General features: G+C 52.9%; 1 long non-coding RNA gene across 11 annotated transcripts in view; it reads right to left on the reverse strand.

Annotated features, from left to right (window-relative positions):
• LOC106509952 overlaps positions 1-27536 on the reverse strand; it is a 220853-nt gene that overhangs the window by 115709 nt on the left and 77608 nt on the right. For 4 of the 11 annotated variants that reach the window (XR_002343095.1, XR_002343089.1, XR_002343090.1 and 1 more), the window contains one exon: positions 2207-2308. The exons of 6 other annotated variants lie outside the window; for them this stretch is intronic. This is a non-coding gene — a long non-coding RNA (uncharacterized LOC106509952). Of the gene's footprint in view, positions 1-2206; positions 2309-3312; positions 3807-27536 lie in introns of those variants that run through there. One more of the 11 variants, XR_002343096.1, reaches the window with a different exon arrangement.

Below are 27536 nucleotides of genomic sequence, written 5' to 3' on the forward strand. Positions count from 1 at the left end.
GCCTGCAATCTTTTGTTATTGCAGCCACAGGAAACCACTCCACTGGGTAAAAGGCATCCAGAGCCACATTGAAGACACAGCTGAGACGATGAAGCACAGTGTCCCCGGCCACATAGCCAACAAGGGGACAGCTGGGCTCTGACAGCAGCAGACAGGCTTTGGGGACCTCTGGCCCCAACACCCTACTCTACAGTCTCAGGAGAGTGATTCCACATCAACTTCACAGAAGGCAATGAATTTTGGACTTACTCTGCCTGAAGCTTGATTTTTTTAAAAAATACAATTATTACTTTAAGTGATGGAAACTGATCGAAGAATAATAATATAAAATAGTACAATGGCAACTTGCCTTAGGAAGATTTAGGGGAAAGTTCTACCCTGTCTAAGCCTGGATGATGGTAAAAAAAAACAAAAAGGGATCCCAGTGGACAAAGCCGGTGTTGGGCAGGTAATCACCCATCCTGCAGTCCCGTCAGGTTAAAATGCTGAAAGACCTTCACAGCAGTTGACAAAGAACTGCTTCCTCAAGAGGACAACTCTTGTCCCGCTATCTGGACTTGTCCCCTGGAGCCACTTCCCACCGTCCCAGCCCTCCACAAAATGCAGGGTTCAGGCCTGGCACAACCAGTGGGCTCCTGGACCCTGGCACCAGGCACTGCGCCTCCTGATGGTGCAGGCTAAAATATCTTGATTGTCACCCCAGAAAGACCGAGCGAGAGGAAAAACCAGTGGTTCCAGCAAGGAGGTGACCTTGGACCAACCTGAAAGGAAAGGTCTTCCGGGGCCACAGAGGGTCTGGGACGTACGCAGAAAGCGCAGAGACCCTTCGATGTGACCTTGAACCTGTCTCCACTTACTAGCATGTGGCCTTGCGGATGCCGTTTCACGTCTCCAAATCTCAGTGTACCCCGCGGTAAGACACAAACACCAAGAGGGCCGCCGGCCGTGCAGCTCAAAGGAGAGAACCTATGGATTCAGCCTCCACCTAATAAGAACCACCATGATGACTGGTACGTGCCCGGAGCCCTGGGCCACGACTTTGGGAAGTGCCGGAGCTGCGGAATCAAAGGCAAACCAAAGGCAAGCGGCACAGAGAAGCAATGGGTCTCGGGGCTTTGGGAGACTCCCACCTCGATTAGCCTCAAGCCTCCACACGAGGTCTTCCTCCAGCCAACACTCCCGCCAGGCTTCCCCTGTCCACCTGTGCCCCGTCTCCCATCTCCTGTGTCCGCGAACCACGGTGCCTTTTGCTGGTCCGCCTTCTCCCTTCCCAGCTCAGCGCTCAGGGCCATGGTTCTAGCGGGGAAGAGCACCAGCCCTGTAACAGGGCGGGTCTTAACTCGTCGGTTAAATGGGAAGGAAGGTGGGGGGGAGAATCGCTGAGGAACTAAAACACATCCAGCTCCTTCTGTCTCGAGAACCACCAGGCCTGGGCAGAGAAAAAACGAAGCCAGAAGACCCCCTAGGTACAACCCCCACAGTCCAATCTAACCTCACCAACAGAGAAATTAGACGCCAGAAAACAGAAGGAAGGGGGCTCCGAAGATACCACCCAGCCTCAGTTTGCTCATCTATCAAATGGGCACGATGCCCACCCTGCTACCTCAGCGGGGGAAGGACTGCTCAAGAGAGAGGTTCTCCGAGAGCTGTAAGGTGCATTCTGCCACATGATGACAGCACCACATACCAGTGCCAACACCCACTGTGCAGAGACCCAGGACAGAGTCGCAAACATGCAATAAACCCAAGATGGTGCACAAGTGCACAAACGGCTTGGAATTTTCACTCATTTTCTGGGGAGGCTTCAATCTTTCCCAGTCTTTCAGCTCCAAGAACAAATGGCCCTGCTTTTTAAAGGTCTCATTTTCTTTCTTTAAACACTTTAATGAAAAAAACGTATCAGAACCCCAAAGGGAGCTTACATTTAGCCTCTGTGTAATCTGTATTGCTGGGACCTTTCGAATATATATTTTTGGGGGACCCACAGGATAGAACCACAGGGGCCTTTCCTTCACCTCATGAGCCCCTCAAAACTCTGGTGGCATCTCTCGATTTCATCTTGAACAGCTGCCGTTGAAGCGTGAGCGATGGAGGCGGCCGTTTGAAATGAATGAGGTCCCTCTCTGGCCAAGAATAGACACGATGCGATTCGTGCTTCTGCCCAGGACGGGACCTCCTCGGGGGGGCCTGAAGCCAGCGTACTCACGTTTATTGCTCCTGGAAAATGCTGAGATGTTGAGCTTCACTCGCATTCCATCATCGCCTTCTCCTCTCAGCCCCAGCTGATCAACCAAGGGTGGCACCATTTCTGGAATGATGGGGGGGGGGGGCAAAAGAAGAAGCTTGAAGCCCTCCGGCCCCACAGCCCTAGAGACGCAATCATTCTCTGAACGGCTCTGCTCCTGCACCCCCCCCGGGGGGGTCCCTAACCAGGGATTTCTCGTCCTGGAGTGACAGGACGAGAGCCGGGAGAGGAAGAACTGACAGAATGAGCTAGGAGCCTGACGGAGGTGGGGGAAGGTCATGATCTGAGCTGCTGTAAACGCCTGGGTTCTCACCCCTGCTCTGTCACTTTCCCAGTAACACCCAATTGTGTCCTGCCCACTTCTCTGACTTTCGAGGTTTGAACCGCAGGTAACAACGACCTCATCTGATGCTCAGAAAGATGACACGGGATAAATGGGGCAGGGCGTCTCAAGATCCGTGCTCAACGCTTGTCAGCCGCCTTGTCCCGGCTATCACAGGGCTTACTTGAAGCCAGGAAGGTGACGGTCACAAAGTGACTGGACGGGATACGTGAAGATTATCGCCTGGTGAACGAGGCTGACTCCAAGTCCACGTGGGTCTGCAACTTCAGTCTGGACTTAAAATGGACAGTGAGCATCCGACCAGAGTGGTCATAGTTCCCCAATTCTTTTTTGTGCAAAACGCTCTCAAGGGGCACCTATGACCACACGGGCATTACACTTAGAAGGCCCCGATCATCTAGAGAACCCGACCAAGGGGAAACAGGGTATTTAAGGAGGAAAAGCCTCATCTGAGGGGCAGGTGGCCTGTAGACGTGAAAGCTAAGCCACGTCACAAAGAAGGGTATGTTCCCAGGCTGTGGAGCAAAGACCCGCTCTAGCTACGTTCAGGAGGAGACTCCCCTAGAAAGGCCCCGAGCCACCCCCTCACTCAGAGGGTGCTGGGGAGGAAGCAGCCTTGCCCTGCATGTGGCCGGCGCCCAGCAGCACCTGCTGCCTTCTGTGGCCTTTGAAGATGGACACTCGGGGGGAGGCAGTAAGGTCACCAGGGCTTGGGGATCGGAACCTGAAAGTCCAGGAGGAGGCACAGATCCAGCGGCGTAGCGAATTCAGAGCCGGGCCAGTGACAAGGCAGCCATAGGAAGTCACAGGCCACACCCAGCACACAGCCTTCCTCCTTTCTGAGAAAGACCATCAAAGCAACGCAAAGGCAGGGTGGGGAGACCGCATCACGGAGGAGACCTCCCGCCCGCAAGACAGACCTTTGGTCCTGCTTGGATGAAGCCCCATGCTTATTCCAAGACCACTGCCCACTAGAACCTCTGCTTCCTCCCCGTCCCCAGCCAGCACGCCGCTCCCAACAAAATCCTCCTTCCTGGGCCCACTGTTGCCACTGACGCCTTTCAGAATCATCAGGCTCCCAGTAAGCCACCCCAGCTCTTGTCAAATCTACCTGAACCAGGGTGATCATAACAGCCAAGGTTGGCAGCTCCTGCAGTGGCTTAGCAGGTTAAGAATCCATCTAGTATCCATACAGACTCAGGGCGGATCCCTGGCCTCTATCGGCGGGTTAAGGATCTGGCATTGCTATGAGCTGTGGTGTAAGTCGCAGACTTGACTCGGATCTGCGTTGCTGCAGCTGTGGCATAGGCCAGCAGGTGCAGCTCTGATTCGATCCCTAGCCTGGGAACTTCCATATGCTGCAGGTGCAGCCATAAAAAGAAATTAAAAACAAAAAAATAGCCAAAGTCATCAGAAGGCACACACTCTGCCTGCTGGGCACTGCTCTGTGCTCTCGGCAGAGAACCTGACCTGTGAATGTCATAGTGACGCTTTGAGGAAAGTACATGACCATCCCATTTTACAGCTAAGAAAAATGAGGTTCAGGAGTTCCTGTCGTGGCGCAGTGGTTAACGAATCCGACTAGGAACCACAAGGTTGCGGGTTTGGTCCCTGCCCTTGCTCAGTGGGTGAACGATCCGGCGTTGCCGTGAGCTGTGGTGTAGGTTGCAGACGCGGCTCGGACCCCTCGTTGCTGTGGCTCTGGCGTAGGCCGGTGGCTACAGCTCCGATTCGACCCCTAGCCTGGGAACCTCCATATGCCGAGGGAGCAGCCCAAAGAAATAGCAAAAAGACAAAAAAAAAAAAAAAAAGAAAACTGAGGTTCAGCGAGGTTAAGGAGCCTCCCCTGGTCATGCATCCAGAGCCTGGGCCACTGGGCCACGCACACCTCACCTTCCTCACACGCCACACCCCTGGGTTAAAGTGTGACTCTGACCTTCAGCAGCTGCTTGACCTGGGGCAAGGCACTCCGTCTCTCTTGGAAGCTTCACTTCCTCCTCTATGACAGGAGAGCATAACACCTGCTCTGCACCGTGGCTGCTTCGGTGCTGATGAATGAAGACAGCCATGGCACACAGCAGATGCTGACAATGGCCACTGCTCAGCAGGTGCACAGGAGAGAGGAGAGAGAGAGAGAGACACACACACACACAGGGAAAGGCAGGCAGGCTGACCTGGCCTCTGGAAAAAAGGCTCTGAAGACACTCACTGCTGTGGAGAGCCTGCCAGCACATAGATTGTGCTGTCTTCATCCTTCCCAAGGGAAGAGAGGCCAAAAAAGAATACTCAGAAGGACCCAGCTGGACTGGCTACACCGCGTCCAGGTGAAGCAGTGAAAACAAAACAAAACACTGCCCCAGTGCTTTTCTTACCCAAGCCCACCGGACCCCAGGCAAGCACAGCAGAGAGTGAATAGACAGTGGTCACGTGACCCCAGCTCTGGTTCTCCCATGAACGGCTAAGTACAGCTTTCCAACCTCCCAGCACCTCGAGGTTGATCTACATCCTGAAGAATTAAGTCTCGGCCTGTTTGAAAGCTATTAAGGGCACTTACAAACAAGGCCTGCGGAGAGAAGGGGGCTGAGCTGCCTCAAGGAGGCAGTGGGGAATCATCCAGACCTTCCTGGGGGAGGAGGAAAAGGGTTCCAGTGGCCCCGTCTCTCGGTCGGCACCACCCCGCACCCCCACCATCCTGAGGGCTTCACGAAGATGAAGATGGGTCCTACGCACTGCCCTTTGCCAAGACAGGTACCTGGGGCAATGTGAGTCTTCAATTAAGTTTTGTGAACTAACTGAATAAGCCAGAGCACGTCGTTGCCCCACCCCCCTCGCTGCTTAAGAAGGGTATGCGGTTAGAGCCCTCAGGAAAATGCCCACAAGAGGTTAGGGCTTCTCTGCCCCTTCGTGAATATGAAAGACACTCCCTCGGTTGCAGTCAGTGGGCAGCCAAGACTGGGGCAAAGGAGTCCCGCCTGTGTGCAGTGAACACACACAATGCCCTGTAGCTCAAGCCTAGCCCGCTGACTTCAAATGCTGACTTGAGGACCACAAGCGGTGCCAGGACACCGAGGCTGCCAGAGAACATGCTCCGGGCCTGGCCCCTTGCCAAGGGCCACACACACCCATGACCCCTTGCCTTAAGAGATAGGTCAGCATTTACATTTTACCTCCGACGAACCCCGGGCTTAGAGAAACCAGGCACACGTGGCCGAGTCTCACCTAGATGGCAGCGGAGGCAGGTTTCCAGCAGCCCCTGTTCTTACAAGGCACTTGGAAGCACCGCCAGATCCAGAGGAAGCAGAAGCAAATCAAGAGAGCACCCCCTCAGCCTCAGGGGGACCACACACTGGACAAGTGTCTCTAGGGTCTGCCCCCCCACCCGCCAAGCCCAGGAAGACCTCTTTATGCCCCCCACCGCCGTGGGGTTCCCTGGGTCCAGCCCACCCCACCCACAGCCTCTGCCCCGCCCCCGAGTGCACCTTATAAGGGACTCTGGTCCCAGGATTGGTGCCTTTCTCCTGGGAAAGCAGGGAGCAGGGCTGGCTGAGTCCTCTTTCTAAGCCCAGGACTTAGCAGTGCCCAGCACACAGGGGCACTGAATGAGTATCAGTGACATCAAGTTACACAGTGGACCAATCCCCATCTATAAAATGGGAATAATAGTATCACCTCCAGGGTTGTTGGAAGGATAAGACAACCCACGAAAACCACCGCTATACAGATGGCCAGTAGGCACCTGAAAAGATGCTCAACATCACTAATTAAGAGAAATGCAAATTGAAACTACAATGAGGAACCACCTCACACCAGTCAGAACAGCCGTCACTAATAAGTGTGCAAATAACAAATGCTGGAGAGGGTGTGGAGAAAAGGGGACCCTCCTGCACTGTTGGTGGGAACGTAAATTGGTACAGTCGCTGTGGAGAGCAGTATGGAGGTTCCTCAGAAAACGAAACACGGAACTCCCACGTGATCCAACAATCCCACTCCTTGCCGTATATCTGGACAAAAACTACAATTTAAAAAGATACACGTACCCCATGCTCACCGGAGCACTATTCACAATAACCAAGACATGGAAACAACCTAAATATCCATCGACAGATGTATGGATTAAGAAGAGGTAGTCCATGTATATAATGGAATACTATTCAGTCATAAAAAAGAATGAAGTAATGGCATTTGCAGCAACATGGATGGACAAAGAGATTATCACACTAAGTGAAGTCAGTCAGAAAGAGAAAGACAAATACAAATACAATATGACTATAGGGAATCTAAAATATGGCACAAATGAACCCATCTACAGAACAGGAACAGACGCACAGACATGGAGAATAGACCTCCCGGGTGCAGAGGGAAGGGGGAGGAAGTGGGATGGATGGGGAATTTGGGTTTAGTAAATGGAAACTATCACATTTAGAATGGATAAGCCATGAGGCCCTCCTGGACAGCACTGGGAACTCTATCCCATCTCTTGGGACAGAACATGATGAGAGATGATACAAGAAAAGGAACGTATATACATGTTATACAGTCAGAAACTGGCACAAAATTATAAATCAAATATACTTTTTAAAACACGTAAAAGTGCTGCTGACTTGGGTCCTCCTTGGTACAATTCCTGACAATCTTTATGGCTGGTAAACAGAAGAGAAAAACGGAACGTGTCGATAACTTGGCACAATCCCCAACATGCTCTAGGGGTAAATAAATATATATGCACATATGTGTGTAGGGTGGATACAGGTGTGTGTACGTACACACTCATCAAGACAGAATTGCGTGTATGGGGTTGTTTCCCGCTGACAATGGGCGAAGGGGGCCAGGATACAGCTAGCTGGGCTGTACCCGGTATTCACCAGGGAAGCTAACCCCAAACAGCTCATCTACACAGAGTTCACTGGGGTCCGCAGCGGCGTGCCTGCAGAAGGCTGAAACGCCGCTACTTCGGGGAGTGTGATGAGGTTGGTGCTGGGAGAGGAACAAGCAGGGCTGATCGCCTTAGGACTCCCCTTCGAAGTCTCGGCAACAGGATGGAGAGAAAACTCACACAACCAAAGTTTTTACGTGTCCTATGCTCTTCACACCCCCTCCAGAAAATCCATCTCAGACTGTCCCTTCATCTTGCCTTCATCCCTCCATCCATCCCTCGGCCAGGAGCAGGGCAGGCAGGAAGGAGGCAAAATCTAAACTGGATGCTCCATTCCGTGCACAGCCATCAGGGATGGGCGAGGGGCTGGAACGTGGCCTGAGCTGCTCACCTGAAACCCACCGCACCGGGGAGGGTCTCCCCCCACCTATGTTGGGACCCCCACGTGCCATGAGTGCTGGGATTTCGGGAGGTGGGCTGTGAGCCCGCCATTCCCAGCAGCAAGGAAGGCCCTGCTCCTAAGGCCCCTGCCCATCACCAGCCTCGGACGCCAGAGCCGAAGGCCAGGCCCTCCGCGGGGGTGTACCCAGGAATCTGGAGACCATTCCGCGGAGGAAGCCCTGGGATGTGGCAGGGGGAGGAAACAGGGCACAGTGGCCCTGCCAAGTTTCCCAGAGGAAATGAGTAACTCGTTGTTCGGCAGTTACACATCGCCAGGCGAGGAAGTGGCATTGTCTAGGGACCAGCCGAGGGCCTTACATAACAGGCACCCCCCTCGCATTCTGGCCATGGCCGTATTTGGGGATTGGCAAAAGCATCTGATGAGCACCTCTACCCCGTGTAAACACTGGCTTTATTAGGGTGGTGGAGGAGGTCTGGGCCGGAGTCCTGCTTGGCTGGTGCTAACGGTGAAACTGACTCAGTCTCACAAGCCCTCGGTCTGTCAATTCACATCCCCTGAGCAGCCGCATGGCCCAGGGGTTAAGCCCGGGCTCAGGGGCCAGGCCACCAGCCTTCATCCCACAACCTAGCAGCTGTGTGATCTGGACCCGTTGTCCAGCTGTTCTGGCCTCAGCCACCTTATCTACAAGATAAATCATTGCTCCTGGATCCCTGGACGCGGGCAGCAGGGCTGAGGATGAGCTGGGATCCTACACACACAGTGCTCAAAACAACGAGCTTTCAACGATGTTCCGAGCGGGATGCTGGGGATAAACATCAGGCCACCCCCACCTCTGAAGACAGGTAACAACAGAAAAGCAAAATGCAGGGCCCTGGGGCCCGTGGCAGTCTGGACAGGGCCTAGCGGCTGCACCATGGAGAAGCAGAGCGGTCCCTCCCCCAAGGGACCTTGGAAAAGAAAAGGGCCAAGGACCTCTCTGGAAGCAGCCTGCAGAGGAGGGAGGCATGGAAATAAGAAACACCAAGCTCTTGCTGGAGGCGTCAGAAGATGATGGCCAAGTGGAACAAAACCGTAAAATTCATTCTAATTGGGCTGGCACCGTCGTCGGCCGCGGCTCACGATGCCGTGACTGAGGTGGAAAGAAGACGCCCGAAGGGAGTCCGTTCTCCGCGGAGCCTATAAACGCATCCATGGCTCTGTAGGATGTGTGCTCGTCGCTGAGGAAGGAGAAAGCCACCACCGCATTGGGCAATCCGCCGTGTCACCTCCTCTGCGCCGCGCCGCCTTCAGAGACCTACTGTCACACAAATGCATGGACCCATGAGTGTACACACACACACACACACACACACACTTTATTTTGAAAGATGAGGAAACCCAGGCACAGGGAGTTGAACTTCCCAGCTGAAAAAGGTTCCAAGGGTTAGAATTCAAACCCAGGTCTGTTTCACGCTCCATTAAAAGTATTTTCTAGAGTTCCCGTTGTGGCGCAGTGGTTAACGAATCCGACTAGGAACCATGAGGTTGCGGGTTCAGTCCCTGCCTTTGCTCAGTGGGTTAACGATCCGGCATTGCCGTGAGCTGTGGTGTAGGCTGCAGACACGGCTCGGATCCCGCGTTGCTGTGGCTCTGGCGTAGGCCGGTGGCTACAGCTCGATTCGACCCCTACCCTGGGAACCTCCATATGCCGCAGGAGCGGCCCAAGAAATAGCAACAACAACAACAAAAGACAAAAAAAAAAAAAAAAAGTATTTTCTCTCCCCCCATGGCTGATTAAATTATTTATTTATTGCTGTTATTTTATTTAGAGTTCCTTTTTTTTTTTTTGGTCTTTTTAGGGCCCCACCCGAGGCATATGGAAGTTCCCAGGCTAGGGGTTGAGTTGGAGCTGTAGCTACCGTTCTACACCACGGCCACAGCAACACCAGATCTGAGCCATGTCTTCGAGCTACACCACAGCTCATGGCAATGCCAGATCCTTAACCCACTGAGCAAGGCCAGGGAGCGCTTGTGGATGCTAGTCAGGGTCATTACCGCTGAGCCACCACGGGAAAGGAACTCCTAGAGTTCTTTTTTGTGCGATATGATTGACAGATAACTTCACGTGAGTTGCAGGTGTACAACATGATTCCATATGTGCATGGAGTGTGAAATGATCACGCTAAGTCTGGTTAACGTCTACCGACACACATGATAACTAGTATTTTTAAACACTAATCACAAATTAGGGCAAAGTTGGAAGCAGAGGAAAATCCTTTTCCCTACACCGCATGGCTGGCTGACACCCCATGGCCCTGAAATCCTTTGGTGTGTGTTTCCTAAAGCCAGGACCTTCTCCCCAGAACCACAGTCCACCAGCAAAATGCTGACGTTGCAACTGACACATAATTAGCCTCCAACTCTCGTTCCCCACTCGTGTCGCCCTTTGTCCACGATCAAAATTGCATCTTGTTCCAGCATCTCTGTGCCTCCATCTTTCCTTAACTCTCATGACCTTGACACTTCGAAAGATAAGAAGGCATTTATTTAGTCTGAAGCACATCCCTTCACTTGGGTCTGTCTAATGTTTCCCACGATTAGATTCACCTTATGCCTCTTCATTAACTTTTTGGTTGTTGTTTGCATGAACTGCAAAGCGCGAGGTGGAGGGAAGATTTCCTGGATAAAAGTCAATCATCTGACGCGGCTGTGATTGTGATGACAACCTTCAGCCCATCATTTTTCACCCGTCGGGGGAAGGTGGTGGGGGTGAGTGTGTGACTCAGGGTGGCACGAAGCAGTCTGCCGTCCGGGGAGGGACGATGGTTTCTACACAGCCGAGGAGATGCTGGCATCATTCACTCACGCCAGCTTTGCTTACAAATAAAATAGAAATGAAAGGAAGAAAGAAAAAAAGAGAAACCTCAGTGTGCAGCTTAAAAAGACCTTTCATGAGGAGCCAGGCCTCTCCCTCTCCCAGCCCCCGCCTCTGTCGCAAAGTACAATACGTATGTTTATCTTGCTTCTAAGAAGGGGGATATTAACATACTGGAGGATTTTCCCCTCCTCGCGCTGGCAGGCTGGCTCCCGGCGGCTGCACGGCCACAGAGAATGAAGTGCAAAAGCAACAGTCAATTATGGCTTTTGCAAACACAGGGGCCTTTCCTGAGGTTGGAAGTCGCATCACTTGAAAGGCTGACTTTCTTCAAACTTCCAGGAACTGAGTGGCCCAGAGCCCGTCTATTTAAAGGTCAACCCAGCCCTGCTGTATTTGGAGGGCTGCCGCCAACACGAGCTTATTCTCAGCCCCTCTCCGCAGCCACCGCAGCGGGCCAGCCCACGAGCAGCACTGTGTCCCTTTCACAGGGAGGTGAGGAGGCCAGGGCCAGAGACAGAGGGAAGATCAGAAGCGGCCCGCCGCCTCCCCCTCTGGAGGCGGTGGTGGTCAGCAGAGTGAACTCTCCCCCATGGCTGACTTTGCGAGCAAGTCACATCTCAGAATCAAGCCTCTGTCCCAATTTCCAAGGACGAGGCGGTCCTTTCTGTTCCCCTTCTAGCTCAGCTCTCTGGAGCCAAGCCCTGAAGGAGCAGATGGAGGGCGGGCGGCAGGCCGTGGCTCCGGGACCCCCTTATAAGATGACCAGAGGGACCACAGCCCATCTCACCCACCAACCACATACAAAACCTTTAGGAAGTGTTCAGCCCTTACCTTGGTGTTAACACAGCTCTGCATGTATTTAATTCCATGTGCTTGTTGGGTATTTGCTTACTCTTGCCACTAACTGCAGGCTGATTCAGAGGCAACAGGTATAGAGAAGTCACTGCTGACAAAGCACCTATGATGCGCACAGGGTCCTACGGGCAGGTGGTCAGCACAGCTCACCAAGTGGTGAGGGACAGGGGGTCCGAGCCCCAGGGCTCACCTGTCTGACTCCAGGGCACACTCTCCTATTTCATTACACCGTCTACACACACCCACCATCACGTCAAGCAGGGCTGTGCTGGGAAGTAGTGATCCCGCCCGCCAGGCACCCAGGAGGGCTTCAGGGAGGAGGTGGCATTTGCAAACTGCTTTCCATGGGGCTCAGAAAGAAAAGGAAGAGGAGCCCCGGAGGAAAGCATGACATGAACAAAAGCAACAAGACCTGAAAAGGACCTGGATGGACGGATACTAACCGGCTGCCAAGGCTCGAGGCCCAGAGTGGGCTAGGGAGTCCGGAAGCCCTTTGGGACGTTTTCCCAGCCCCCGCGTGCTGAACTCGGACTCTCTGCCAGTCCCTGCATCATGTCACCCGTCCCAGTTAGCCTGATCCTCAAGACAATGCCAAGAGACAGATTACCCAGCCAAGGCCTGGAGATGTCACCACTGATTACCTGGTCACGGCTGACGGCTGGCAGACCCTGGGCCATCAGGTACCAAAGCTAGGGAGCTGCCCGTGTGCCCTGTCCAGTGGCTTTTTCTTCTTGCTTTCTGCTGAGGTCATTGTGAACACAGGAAAGGATGCTCGTGGGGAATGAAAGGAGGGAAAGGAAACAGAGAGGGAGGGGAGGAAGGCGGGGAACCACGCCAGGCCTGTGATTCAATGCAGACTTTTCCAAGGGTCCGATTAGCCTGAAAAGACTTTGAAACGCAAACCAACAAAACCAAACACTCTGGGGGCCACGGCCAGAAGGCTCAGGCAGAGGATCTCCGAGACAGTCCTCAGAGGGGACCCTGGAAGGGACTGTGTCATGAGACCGTGTCTTAGGCTGCACTCCCCAGAAACACACCCTGAGATGGGGATTCCTGGGGGCGAGTCCAGGGGGGCGTGTACTCGGGAGAAGGGGAACAAGGGACAGGCAGGCAGGGGCTCAGCAAGGACTGGACACCAGCCCCCATCTGCTCCCAGGGGCAGCTCTGGGACATAAATGGGACCACGGAGTTTACTCCACTATAGCGCAAGGGGGCTGGCCTCTTGTACCCCTGAGTCAGCAGCAGCTGGGGGGTGGCGGGGTGAGCAACTTCCTGGATGAGGCAGCAACTCTCCCGAGAAGGGGCCACCAGACACCAGACCATGAACTTGAACAGCTGGGGGCGGGTGAGTGTGCCGGTCCAGTAAAGGGGGCCCGGGCAGGACACCAACAGCATCCCCTACAATTAGTCATAATTAAATGATTGGGAGATGACCAGGAATGCTAGCAGGCCTGGATTTTTTAGCATTTCCTGCAGAGTCGAGCTGCCGAAGCCAGACAGCAGGCCTGGGCTGAATCAGCCTCTCAAGTGAGTACTGACGCCGAGGGCCCGCGCAGCCCGGGACGAGAGCCGGACAGAGACTGGAGTCTGGAGGGCCAGAGACAAGGAGGGTGCTTCTCTTCTCTGCCCCTCCCTCCTTGAGAGGCTCAGCCTGTGAAATCAAATGAAACGGGCCCAGAACGCAAGCCTCCCCTCCCATTCTTCCTCCCACAAAAGTCTAGCTGGATGGCCTAGGATTAGTTTGGGGTTCTGTCCAAGATGATTATACAATCAGATATTTCCCACCAACTCCAGATGGGTTTCCTATCGTACGCCTGGCATAGAGTTAGTGCTACATAAAAGCTGAGAGGCTTGTCAGCTCTACACATTCTAGCCTCCACCTCGAGCTTAGAGTTGACCTCCCAGGCCTCTTGAGGCATGGCGGAGAGCCTCATTTGTGAGTTTTGCCTCTGCCTCATGATTCTGAACCAACCCCATCGGCGTCTTGATTTTTCAAATAAGGAGTTTTGTTGTGTCCACACATCCAATGACAGAGGCATGGCAAAATGTGGCAGTTCCCATCATGGCTCAGCAGGTTAAGGACCCAAAACTATCTCCCTGAGGATGCGGGTTCAATCCCTGGCCTCGCTCAGTGGGTTAAGGATCTGGTGTTGCCACGAGCTGTGGCAGAGGTCACAGATGCGGCTGTGAGGATCCAGTGTTGCCTTTGCCGTGACTGTGGCGTGGGCCTCAGCTGCAGTTCTGATTTGACCCCTAGCCTGGGAACTTCCATATGGCGCAGGTGTGGCCATAATAAGGAAAAGGAGAAAAAAAAAAAGTGGTCTAGCCATAGGACGGAATATTATTCAGCCATGAAAAGGAATTAAGTATTGACACATGGTACAATTTCCAAGGATGAATCCTGGAAACATTATGCTAAATGAAATGAGCTAGTTTACAAAACACCACATGTACTATGAGACCAAATTATGAAATGCCCCAAACAGATAAATCCATAGAGACAGAAAGTAGGTTGGTGGTTTCCAGGGTTGGAGGAATTGGGGTGACTGCTAATGGATACAAGTTCCTTTTAGGGGTGACAAAAATGATCTTTTCTGTTCCAGTTTGGTTTATCGTGGGGTTTTTTGGCCGCACCCACAGCATGCAGAAATTCCCAGGCCTAGGATCAAACCTGAGCCATTTCAGTGACAACGCCTAGTCCTTAACCACTAGGCCACCAGGGATCTCAATAAAAATGTTCTAAGATGGACTGCAGGTATTACCAGCGAGTTAAGGGCCCGATGTCTCTGTGAGGGTGCAGGTTCAATCCCCTGTGGGTTAGGGATCCAGTGTTGCCACAAGCTGCAGTGTAGGTTGCAGGTGCAGCTCTGATTTGACCCTGGCCCAGGAACTTCTGTATGTCACAGCTTAGGTGTGGCTATAAAAATAAAAATTAATTAAAATTTTAAAAATACAATGGATGGTGGTGATGGTTACACAACCCCATGAATATACTGGAGCCACTGAACTTTAAGTGGATGACTTGCAGGGTATGTGAATTGGATCTCAATAAAACAGTTAACTAAAAATAAAAAAATAAAAAAGGAAAAGTTGGGCTGTCTGTGAAGGAATGACAGTAACACCACCACTGATGGGTTCCAGCCACTGGACAGAAATGTTGGCTGGTAGCTTCTGGAATACAGTATGCGGGGTTTGAACACACAGACGTGCGTCCCCAGTCATGCCCCCTCCCCCGCCACCACCAAAAGAGACAGGACATCACCATCTGCAAGGCTTTTGGCCAAGAGGCTCGCAGAATAGCTGCTCCCCACCCGTCCCCAAAACACTCTGACCCTTGCGATCCAATGCCATGAACGAGGGGCCACGCAGCAGCCAGCCAGGAACTCTTATTTCGTCTCCTGCCCCGAGCAATTCCTAAACAGTGGGAGTTAAATATTTATAAAGCGGTCACTGTTTGTTTAATGTTTGATCTGCACTTGCAAAGCCCGATGCAGGGAGATGCTGAAGTGACAGCTGCTTATACAACACAGGGAAGCACCGCGCCCGGGACCCTGACAGTGACCAGGACCCCGGCCTCACCTTCCAGCCCAGCCGCCTCCTCCTCCACGTGCCCCTAGGTTGGGAGGTGTCTCCAGTGTTTAGTCTCCTCTTCCCCAGCGCTCACAGAATAAGACAAAATAGCCCTTTTCACCCAAAGCCACAGGTCTCGTGGCTCTTACTGAGCTATAAGCGGTTCCTGAGAAAGTGGGGTGCTGAGGAGTGGGGATCTGCCTTCATAGACCCCACCACACAGAAAGGGCGGGGGGCTCCATCCCGGGGCGGCGCGAGGCGCTGGTAGACGAGGCTCTCCAGGACCATCCTTCTCGTGTCTGTCGGATGCCTGGTGCCAGGCAGCCCTGATCAGAATGCCCGACAACAACGGCAGATGTTCGGATCCAATCTCGGGCATCACGTCCCTTTTCAACCTGCTTGGCCTCCGTTCCCCCCTCCCCCTCCGCCGCTGCAAAGATGCCTGGAAGGTGCCCCTGCTTCCTTGCCAGAGTTACTTCTGAGTAATAAGGCAGTTGATAAGAGGGTCCTTTAAAGCATCATCACTGCGACGATGACAGCCACCACCTGCTTCTGAGTCCTGGCTCTACCCTCACTCGGCTGGGACCCGTGGCAATTCCGGTCACTGTCCCAGCCCTCCTAGTGGCCTAATCAGTCCTGGATCAAGAACAAGACAGGAGGAGGAAATGTCCACAAAACACTGGAGGAAATGTCCCAAAACACACGCCAGGCGTTCTCAGCGGTGCCGGGAAGCCACAGGGTGGGGAGGCGGCCGCTGATGTCCCCCAGCTCCGGGATGCTGATGACTCCTTCTAGGGCCTAGACACCTGTGAGAGTCGCTAAGACACAGGGTCGCGTTGCCTGTTACTCTGGGGAACAGCTCCGCCAGACTCTCCGAACCGCCCTCCCCATTCATTCTAGGAATTCCCACCCATCCTGTTTTCCACGTTTGGTCCAGAACACTCGGGGGGGGGGGGGGGACAGCCTGCCGCCCCGTCCCTCTAGTGAACATGCTGAACCCGGCAGACACGGGTGAACAGGGGTTCACCCCTGCATGTGAGCCAGACACACAGAGGCACCTCTGACAAATGCGGGGCTGGGGCAGGAGAACGCTGAGAGGCACAGAGCAGCCAGGGAAAGAGGGACGAGCAGAAGCAAAGACCCAGGGGCCTGGGGTGGCGTGGAGAGGAGGACCCAGAAAAAAGGCCACTCGAAGTGAAGCCCCTTAAAATAAGGTCCAGATCTTTAAATAGGGCATGTGCTTGTCACAGGGAGGGATTTTACCTCGAAAACACAACCTGCCACCACCTGTGGCGGATTCCCAGCTCTACCTCCCATTTGGCTGTGATCTTGGGCCACTCCCGTCACATGTCCCCGCCTTTTTAGGCGGATGACTTCATCTTGAAACAGGAAACAGTTATAAATAAAATATTCTATATTCATAAATTAATCATTCATCATTTCTACATTATAAGCATATAGTCTGTAATTATAACTAATTCTAAATACAAAAATAAGCTTTGACTTATACTTGAATTTGAAGCTGTCATTTTATTTTTGTAAGGTATCCTTTTATTTATTTATCTTTATTTTTGGCCATTTAAACTTTCTCTAATAACTCTTATTGAGTTAGAATTCACACACCATACAGTTCACTCTTTTTTTTTGGCCATGCCTGAGGTATGTGGAAATTCCTGGGCCAGGGATTGAACCCATGTCAGGATCCTTAACTGCGAGGCCACCGGGGAACTCCTAAACCTGTTATTTTAAACTCTGAGTGTCAGGTCCCCAAAAGAACAAATCTAATCAATGATACATCAATTAAAAAGAATGAACGAATCTAATGCCGGAGCTGTTTTAGTACATGTTTGCCCACAAAACAGAAAACTTCCTTCCCTCCGCATCGTTTGAAGGATCTGCTGCAAATGGACTTCCAGGACGCCATTAATGGTCACAAAAGCTCTCTCAATTTTTCTGATTTTTGCAACCACTCCCTTCGAATTTGCCTAGAGCATCGCTTCTTTCTCTTCACTGTTGGAGGGTCCAGATTCTGCCAGGGTCCGAGGCCTCCCCCAGAGCAGGACTCAAGTCCCCTCCTGCTTCGCTTTCCCTTCGAGCATAGGGCTGGGGTCAGGACCAGCTATTTACCCTTAAATTCAGTTTGCAGTGGCTTTTCCCCCCATCCCCACCTGCCTCTGGGAGGGTCCCTGAGGGCGTGGACTTGCGTCCACTTTGCTGGCTACTCCCTGTGTCACCCTGGTATATCAGGCACTGGATCAGTGCCTGGCACCCAGGAGGGTCTGCGCAAGTCCACTTGATTCCAGCAGCCTGCCCACACACCTTCCTCTGCATCGGGAAACCCTGCAGTCTAGACAAGACGTGTCAGTTCTGGCGGTTGATCAGCCCTGGATGGAACAAGCCTGGTTACCCGACTCTCCCACGGCCATGTCACTGAACAAGTGGGCAGACGTAAACAGGACAGACGTAAATATCTTATCACAGCTGCACAGCAATTTAGCCAATCGAAAGGTAAGGTCTTTCTCTGACTCCAGGTCCAGAGTTGCAAATGGTGTTGCTTACCAAACACACCCTCACGATTCTACAATTTCTGATTTCCAGTTCTTTACAGTTGTGTAAATGTGACTCATCTGCAAAACATATGGAATAGAGCTTCCTTTGAGTTTTACAATTTTTTCTTCCTATTTTTTACAGCTGTTTTGCCTCTCAGTGATTTGGTGACAACTTTTTAGCAAATCGACATTATCCGTGTCTTCCAAAACACTAAACCGGGCTTTCATGCAACAGCTCAATTCTCATCAGTTATGCAATACGTAAATTACCAACACAACTCACGTTTGGCCGGGACATGAATCGAGGTGCGTTACATGCCTTGTGAGCACACCAGTACCAACAACAGCTAACATTTAACGGGTGTTTACCCCCGTGCCAAAAACACTGTTCTAAGCCTTTACATGTATTATCTCACTTAATGCTATAATCACCCTGGAAGGTAGATCCTAGTGTTAGTCTGATTTTACATATAAAGTAGACAAGCACAGAGAGGTTATTTAACTTGACCAAGGTTGCACAGCTGGTCAGGGCAGAACCAAGCTCCAAATCCAGAATTTGGGCTTGTGAGTAGCACCCCCGGCCCGGAGCCTTCAGGGAGCCTGGGGTCCCATTCGGTTTGCTATGCCAACAGGCAGCACCAACTAATCCAGCAAGGAAGCCAAATGGAAGTCCGTTAAGGAGTTTCTGCTAGTCTCGCCCTGGACTGTCCGATGTTTACAGCGTCTGGCAATAAGTACATGACTGATTATCGTCAGATGTGGGTTGGCTGGGCTTGGGCAGTAACTTTATGAGCACAGAGTTTCGTGTTGTGATGACTTTTGTTTCCCTGTGCAATCTGCCTGCAGGAACTCGGATAAGGAGGACCCCTCAACTTCTGTGTGGCTGGACCATGAACTGCTTGGTGGGGGGGTGGTTAAGAGATGAAGCTGGGTTCAGAGTTAAGGACAGATGTATCAGGACAAGGGGTTTGGCTTGAACCCTGTCTAGAGATGCTTCTTCATGGGTAGGGCCGACCTGAGATTCAGACTCCCAAACTGCTGGCGTGCAGGGCAGTGCGGAAGGAAAGTCTGGGAAACCTGGAAATGGGATGGCAAGCTTATAGGTGAGGCCCTGAGGGGCTTTCTTTCCATTTTCTGACCTTTCTAGAGACCCCCAAGGACCCCACACTGCTGGGCTTGGAAAGGCCAGTCCATACCTTAAACAGGTAAGGCTCAGAGAGGGTGAAAACCTTGAACACAAGCTCTTCCAGGTGGAGCAGAGATAAGGCATCTGATTTCCAGGCTCTCAGTTTACTGTTCCTTCCCCTGCCCTGTGCCAGGGCCTCCAACGGAGCCTGAGCAGTGACCAATTTGGGGAGGGGGGCAGACCCCACTCTCCACTCCAGAAAAATTTTGCAAAAGGAGGCAGAAGTACACAGGCTCCAAAGGCCACCTTCTGAAACCCAAACTGTCACAGTGTCATCAAATAAAGAACTTTCCAGACCAGAGAGTTAAAAGAGGAAATAAATGGCTTTGCTACCTGACCCCCTCCTATGAGGTAAACATCACCTCTATTTCTTAAAATAATCATCAAAGAGGAACTCAGGGACCTTTCAGCGCCTCCGTCCTGCATGCTGGACATAAACAATGTCATTTAGCTTCATCCTTAAACAGTGCTCAAGAGCTGGGGATGCACGGGCTCAGGGAGGTGAAGGGGTAAAACCTGTGCCAGCCAGCTGGGCACACGGTGAACCCCACAGAGGACAAGGCTCAGGAGGAACACGGCACCTGCCTTCATCAACGTGAAAGCTGTCATCTGTGAGGGAGTTTTGTTTCATCAGAGGGCCCCAAGGATCAGAACCCCGAGAGCGGGCACCGAGCACCTAGGCCTCCTTAGAACTGTCAACACCATCTTTCGGGGGCAGTGAGCGCCCCATCAGTGGAGGTAAGCAATGGCTGATGGGACAGACAAGTAGCCAAGTTGCTACAACTGGGGATTCAACTTAATTGATAGGTGGTTAGATGGGGCTGCAGCAGGGATTCTAGGAATGAATGGAGTCTTAAGCATTTGCTCTTCACATCAGGAATGCACACAGCGAAGGTGCTACCACCTGGCATGTTTCAGAAACGCAAGCTGATGGCCTCACTGCTGGCTGGCACTCCCTCCCTCTCTCTCCCTCTGTCTCTCTCTCTGTCTCTCTCTCTGTCTCTCTCTCTCTGTCTCCTCAAGCTAGAAGAGCTGTATGGGTGGCACAAGCAAACACTCCCTTCTTCAGTGAGCCATCTGCCAGTCACAGACAACCTACTATGTGACAGGCACTACGTGGAGAAGCAGGTGCATAATGCAAATCCCAGTTCCTGTCCTCTAATGCCTACAGCTCAATGGGTCAAATTCATCAATTAGGGTAGAAGGCGATGGAACACTCCTGAGTCTCCCGGGCTTCAAGATGACTTGTGAGGACCACTGGCACCGGTGGTAATCTCATTTCCCCTGACAAATGGGGACACAGATCAGAGAGGACAGACTCCCTATGTTCCCTCAGTGCGTAAGTGGAGAAGCTGGCATTCACATCCAGCCAGCCCTACCCAACTCCAAAGGGCACGCTCTTTCCACGGTCCCACCAGGAAAGTCAGAACCTGCCTCCACTAAACCATCCGTGGCCTGCGAGGGTCATCCCGCCATTTCCTTTATCCTTTACCATTGGCCCGATTCAATTCCGGTGCCACTGCCCGCCCCGGAGGCAGGCCAAACCCGAGCTGAGCTTTGATAGCAGAGATGAAAGGCAGGGTTGCAGTGTGCATGAGGTCCGAACAAATGTCAGCTGCTTTCATCAGGAAAACCCCAAATTACCCACTCTTGCACACAGTCTTTCATCTCCTACCGGGCAAGCAGAGGCTGCTTATTAGAAAAGCGGCCTTGTCCACCATCTCCCTTGTGGGGGATGGGGCTGAGGGGCAAATGCCAGCGTCACCCCCAGAATCGCTGCACACTCAGGATTGCTCTGAGCGGCGGCTGGGCCGTCGGACACACAGGCTCCACTCTGCCCTTCGCCGCAGGATGCTGACAACGGGGACAGAGAGGAGGTCTGTCCGGGCCCGCTGCCACCACTGCGTGGGGAGGGTGCTGCCAACCGACAGCCCGGCCCCGGGGGCGGCCTGCAGGACCGGGCCAGCCAAGCCACCACGCGCCTCCCACCCACACAGCCTGCAGCCCCAGGAAACGGAGGTTTGGGACCACAAACATAAATGCAGAGGAGGGCTGAGCGGCCCCTCTTTCTTCCTTCTTTCTTTCTCTCTCGCTCTTCTCCAGCAAAGCCGGCAATTGAGGGCCCCACATCACAGATTCCTGTGGCCGAAGGGGGCCGCTTGAGGTCATCACCGGCACGGCGCCCCCACATCAAGGCCGGCCTGTCCCGAGGCTGTCGCAGAAGATCACGGTCCTCGCTGACGGATGTCACGGAGACATCCCTGTCAAGGATGCCGGCCTCCTTGTTGCCACTAAGAGCAGCCTGCGCCCTTCTGGACCACGGCACTCATCCGTTCACGTGTCTCTGTCCCGCTCATGACTGCGAACTCTCAAAGCCAGGCGCCCTGTTTCAACCTCCTCTGTGTCTCCAGGACGTTGCACGATGCCGGTCCAGAGGGGCTGCTTAGTAAAAGTGGGTGGCTGGTGGGTGGACCAGCAGGAGGGAGAGTAAGTGCCAAGACGACAGAAGCACAGGCAGAAAAGGGAAAGAGAGACCCAGAAGACGGGAGGACGGAACCCACCCCTGCAGACCGCCGGCATCATGACTTCAGGGCCAGAAGGGAGTAGAGACATCCTCCGAGCCTCACCCCCACTCCTCATTTTGCAGATGTGAAAATGAAGGTGCGGGTGGCCTTGCCAAGGTCACGTGACTGAGGGTGAGCAAATGCATGGGAACACCTAGGGCCTCTGGACGGCCTTGACGCCAGAATAAACAGTGGTCCATCCTGCCATGGGAACCAGGATGACACAGGCTCCCCTGACTTGTGCGTGGAGAGGCACCGCCCTCACCTCCAACCCCTCAAGCGTCAGCCCCCAGCTCCTAAAAGTGTGATGGAATCATCCAATGAGAAGCATGGGGGAGCAGGACGAGGGTCTCCCGCTGTCACAAGGCCACCAGGAAGGCCAGCCCCACTTCTGCCCTCTTTGGGTGAGCAGGGACTGAAGCTGAGAACTTTGATCTTTCCCTATCCTGTCTCCCTGCAATAATTCCGCTGTAAAGGAAAAAGCAGCCGAAACCCAGAGACCAGAATGAAATCACCCATTCCCTACAAGCGTACCTCGAGATACGGCGGGTGTGGTTCCAGACCACAGCAACAAAGCGATATTGCAATAAGGCAAGTCACACGAATTTTTTTTTTTTTGGTTTCCCTGCACATATAAAAGCTATGTTTACACCACAGCGTGATCTATAAAGTGTGCAATAGCATTACGTTTAAAAAAAAGTACCTCCCTTAATTTAAAAGGACAAAATTATACAAAAATTACAATAGTAACTATCAAAGATCGCAGATCATCGTAACAAATACAGCAGCAATGAAAAAGGCTGCAACAGTGTGAGAATTCCCAACATGTGACACAGAGACATGAAGTGAGCAAATGCTGTTGGGAAAATGGCAGGATTGCCACAAACCTGTGACTTGTAAAAAACGTACCAATCCACGACCATTTCCTGACAACCTACTGTGAGCTCAGTCCCGGGCTGCACGCGTATGAAGGATGATTGCAAGCCCACCTCCTGGACCGAGCCCACCACGGAGGTCCCTGACCGCCTACTGCTGGTTCATTGACTTGTTCGTGCAGCAAACCATGGCTGAGCACCAGCCACAGCGCTCCTGTGCTAGATTTTGGAGTTGAACTTGACTCCAGGAGGGACCATTTCCATCACTCATGCGCATATGGTGTTTTTTCATTCTCAGAGCTCTTGCCCTGAGAAGGCATTCAATCCCCACAATGACCCAGGGAAGATGGGGGTGGGTGTCCCACGCTCTCCCACTGCACTGAAGTCCCGAGGGTTTAAGAGACTCAACCCCGATCACAAGGAAGAAGGGTGACTTGAACCCTGGGCTTCTCTCCTCTTTCAGCTACAAATCTTTGCCTCCCTGTGAGGGATGTGAGGGCCCTGTTAGAACAAGATCCCTGTAGGTGGGTGGCCTCAAAGGACCCGGCTGTGTGGGAGGCAAAGGGCAGGCATCTCACTAATGCACCCAGAACCGAGCTTCTCAAGGTCAGTGCCACCCGTCCATGGGGCTGAGTCCAGTTCCCAACACGAGTCAAGAATCCACAACAAAAGCCTACAACATGAAACAAAAGCCTCTGTGTTGCTGAGAAGGAATGCTGGAAAGTGATCAAGGGCAGGTCAGACTCAGAGAAACCCTGAGCCACCATAAACGGAGTGCTCTAGTGTGCCTCTACTTTCTCATCTGCAAAGTGGGAATAACAGCCCATCCCTTCTGAATAGAATTCAGTGGGATCAAGGGTCAGGCACGGTATCCGGTAGGAAGTGAGTGCCCCACGTTCCCTCTTTTTACCTAAGGGGACCCACCGTGCCACCACGTTTGTTGTTTTAATTGAGGTGCAATTCACATCGAACCGAACCAATCATTTTAAAGTCTACAGTTTGGTGTTGCTTTGTACATTCACAACGTTGTACAATCATCACCTCTAGCTGCTCAACATTTCCACCCCCCAAATAAAACCTCGTGCCCACGAAGTGGGTACTCGCCCTGGCCCCCCGCCCCCAGCAACCACCAATTTGCATTTTGTCTTTATGGATTTACCTACTCTGGGTGTTTAGGTGGAATCATAGGTGACCCTTTATGTCTGGCTTCTTTTACCAACCATAATGTTTCCGAGGTTTGTCCGTGTTGGAGCAGGGCAGTAGCTCATTCCTTCTCATGGCTGAATAACAGTCCATTGCATGTGTGTGTGTGTGCACAGATAGGTAATGGACTATTATTCCACTATATTCCATTTTATGTACATATACATTCCATCGCGTGTGTGTGTACACACACACACACACACACACACACACACACATCACATGCTGATTGTCCATTCATGGACATTTGGATCACTGCCACCCTCTGTTGTCAACATCGCCGCTATAAACATTCACGTGCAGGGTTTGAGTGGCACATGTGTTCGTCTCTCCTGGGCAATACCTAAGAGTGAATTCATTGCTGGGCCATACGGTAATTTCATATTTCACGGAACTGTCTTTCACAATGGCTGCACAATTTTATGTTCACACCAGCAATGCACAAGGGCTCCCATTTCTCCACATCCTCGGCAACACTTGTTTGTTGTTGCTGTTGTTGATGAAAGCTACCCTAGCAGGTATTAAGAAGGGCTACCTCGGGGCTGTGATTTGTGTTTCCATCTTTTCCCGTGCTCGCTGGCCACCGGCATATCTTCTCTGGAGAAATGTCCATTCAAGTCCTTGGCTCCTTTTTTAATGGCGTTGTTCATCTCTTTGGGGTTGAGGTCTCTGCAAAGGCGTAACAAACGCCTATGCTGCCTCAAGACTACGGATCTGGTGGTGACCAGGCAGCCAGGGGTCGGGGGTGGACGGAGCTGCTGGAGAAGGTCTGGGAAAGGTAGAGACATGATTACAACAGCCTGGGGAGCGGGACTGGGAGGGAGGTTAGTGGCAAACGAGAAGGAGAGACTGTGGGTGACTTAACACTCTTATTGGGGTTCACGTTGCTTGGAGTGGCTGAGGACGTGATGTCAGCATCGGTCGCCCTCTGGCTCCCACTCCACAGTGGAGAGAGAGAAGGACATGTTAGGCCAGGCAGAAGGAAATGCTTCCAGGACAGACAGCTTTCTGAGGCCCAAAACCTACAGAACCTGCAAACACCTGGCACGGAGCACAGACCACCCATGGGGCAGACTGACCCTCAGGCCACCATGCCCCATGGAAACACCTTCACCAAAGCAGTGGAACTGGCCACGGCACACATGGCCCAGCCTTCACCTTGACACCCTTGACGCCAAAGGGCACACACCGGCCTAGCTCCATGGACCACGTTTTCTTATCATCCTACGTGCAGAGGGAATCCTGGCTTAAGCATGAGGTGCTGGGAGCAAAGGCAAAACCGACACCATGCTTGACCCCAAGGGGCTCACAGCTGGCAGAGAGAAGGCCGGGGAGACCACCCACTCCAAACCAGTGGAGCACGGGCACTCCACAGACACCAGCACCTAAAGGACAGCAGGACCAGGTTGAGCCTGCAAGTTACCAAGGAAGGGAGAGGAGGACATGAGAGCGACCCTGTATTTGGAGCCAGTGGACCTGGGCTCAATCCTAATGCCGCCATCCACAACATGCTGAATTCTGGCAAATTCCTTTACTGCTCAGAGCCCTCCCTTCCTCACGGCTCACAGTGGGGATAACGCGGTGTCCCCACTGGGGCAGCTGTGAGATAACGCGGGGCAGCACTGCTACCTGTGAGAGCTCTGCAGCCTCTCCCGGGTTCAAATCCCCCCTGGGCCACTTACTGGCTGAGGGATCCATCCGTGGCAGACGACCTAATCCCCTGAGCCTCAGGTTCTTCATGTGTAAAACGGGAGTGGTGATATATCAGCGATCTTTAGGGAAGCTGTGTCGCGTCATGGATCAACACACGTGGAGAGCCCCAGGAAGTGCTGCCCAATTCAGCTCTTACAATTATATACCCTTCAGAAAAACAATCTTTCTTCCTAAACTGTCTATGTGTTTAGTATAGATTTCTGCACAGTGAGCTGAGACCCAGCTCCAAATGCTCAAACTGCTGAGTCGCAGAGTTTTTTTTCTTAGCATATAGTTGATGTACATACAGTGTTGTGTCAATTTCCGCTGTACGCAGAGCGACCCAGCCACACAAAGATATACATTCCTTTTCTCATGCCATCTTCCACTTCATGCTCTACCCCAAGAGACTGGACATAGGTCCCTGCACTGAACGGTGGCGGGGGGGGAGCTGAATTTTAAAACAGGTGTCATCTGAGGAAAGAGACTCCCCCTTCAAGGCAGTGAAGAGATGGCCACGGGCCCAGGGCTCACCCCACTAGAGGCGTCTGATCCCGGTCTCCTCCAAAGGCTGGCGGCACCCCTGCCCCCTTCCAACCATCCGCACTGAGCCCCACCCATTCTTTATCCAGAGTGAAACCAGCACCGCCCAGGGATCTGCAGTGAGGTTCGGTTAAAACAGTTTATGGAAAGGAAAGCCTCGCTTTCTGTCTCTGCCTAAGATAAGAAGAATCTGAGACGAGAAAGAAGCCAAGACGTGCACCCCCCCCCCGGCCACCCCGAAGCCCTGACCCCCGCTCACAAGCGGCTGAGGCTCAGCTCTGGCCTCAGGGCTCTGCCTTGGGGCAAGTTCCTTCACCTCCCTAGGCCTCGGTCTCCTTGTCTGTAAAACATGACCACACAGGGGTTGTCAGATGGCCAGAAATAAGGCGCCCTAAGCAGCGCCTGGCTCGCAGTGACCAGAGTCCCCCCCCAAGGGACTCGAGCGTTACACTTCACAGCCCCTGCAGTGGTCCCGTTCATGGTTCACGACCCCGGGACCCAGCCCCGAGGAGTATTGCCAGGCCAGCCGGTCAAGCCTGGACGCCGAGGCAGCGGCCACTCTGCTCTGATGGGCGGGTCAGGAGCACTGCAGGCAGGAGGCAGTATTCCCCGGGGAGGGAGCTCCCCATACAGATGTGCCCGATCCACACAACTGACACGGGCCTGGAAAAAGCCATGTCCAGAACAAAGGTCCATGGCCACCAACCACAGCTCTGGAGAAGTCCCGCAGAAGACATGGGCAGAGGCGGAGACCGAAGGCGGAGGTCAGGGGGTTCCGGGAGTCCTGCCTGTTGGGCCTCCTCTGCATCCTCACGGTCCAGGGCAGGTGCAGGAGCAGATGGGGGCCCGTGGGCCCAGCCTGCCCCAGACCTCCGAGCGCAGGCCCTGGGACTGACAAACTGCAGGAGGCCGAGTAAAGCCCACATCCCCATCCCTTCCAGAATCCTCGATGGCGGTGCCTTTGTCACAGCTCCTGCAAGCAAGCTTGCCCCACCAATCCGCTAACACGGGAAAGCCTTTCCGTGACCTCTACCGCCCTCCGCACACACAGAGTCTGTCTGCTCCCTGTACAGGGGTTCACAGCACAGGCCCTGGCAGCCACTTTTAGCTGTGTGACCTCAGAAACTACACTCAGCCTCTCTGATATTGTTTCTCTCATCTGTAAAATGGGGCTAATTATAGCACTGCAAGCCTAGGATGACTGTGGGAATTAAATCATAGAATAGAGGAGGCCTGATTCACATTGTCCAGGACTTAATAAGAACTAGACGAATGTCGGCTCTGATTATTAGTTACTAATCTAATTACTATCATCAGGAAGTCATTTAATTTTGCCAGTGCCACCGGTACAGGCTTCATGGGGTGTCAAGCTGACCGCTATTTCCCTGCAACAGAGAACAGCTCAGAAAAGAGGGAAGGATCAGCCTTCTTTGTCAGCTTCCTACAAGCAGCACTATTTCTGGTCACAATTTCCCACCCACCCTACAAAACAGAGGCCCCTTCCCCCAGATGGCAGAGGAGACACCAAATCTCAGAGGCCCAAGCTGGCTTCTAGGGCCAGGAAATGTGTGAAGAAGCAAAAACAAGCTTCAAAAGCATCATCTCCTCGTGCAAGCTTCCATCACCCCAAACCCTACCCCCACGGGCTCCCAGCCCCCATCTCGCCAATCCCCCCTCCTTCCATTGCCCCGCTATAGGCCAGGGGATGCCCGAGTCGAAGGTGGACCCTGCTTAAGCACCCCACTACCTGCTCCTCTGGCCCCTATGTAGCAGAGCTG

The sequence above is a fragment of the Sus scrofa genome, chromosome 4 (genome assembly GCF_000003025.6).
Source record: "Sus scrofa isolate TJ Tabasco breed Duroc chromosome 4, Sscrofa11.1, whole genome shotgun sequence".
Taxonomy (NCBI): domain Eukaryota; kingdom Metazoa; phylum Chordata; class Mammalia; order Artiodactyla; family Suidae; genus Sus; species Sus scrofa.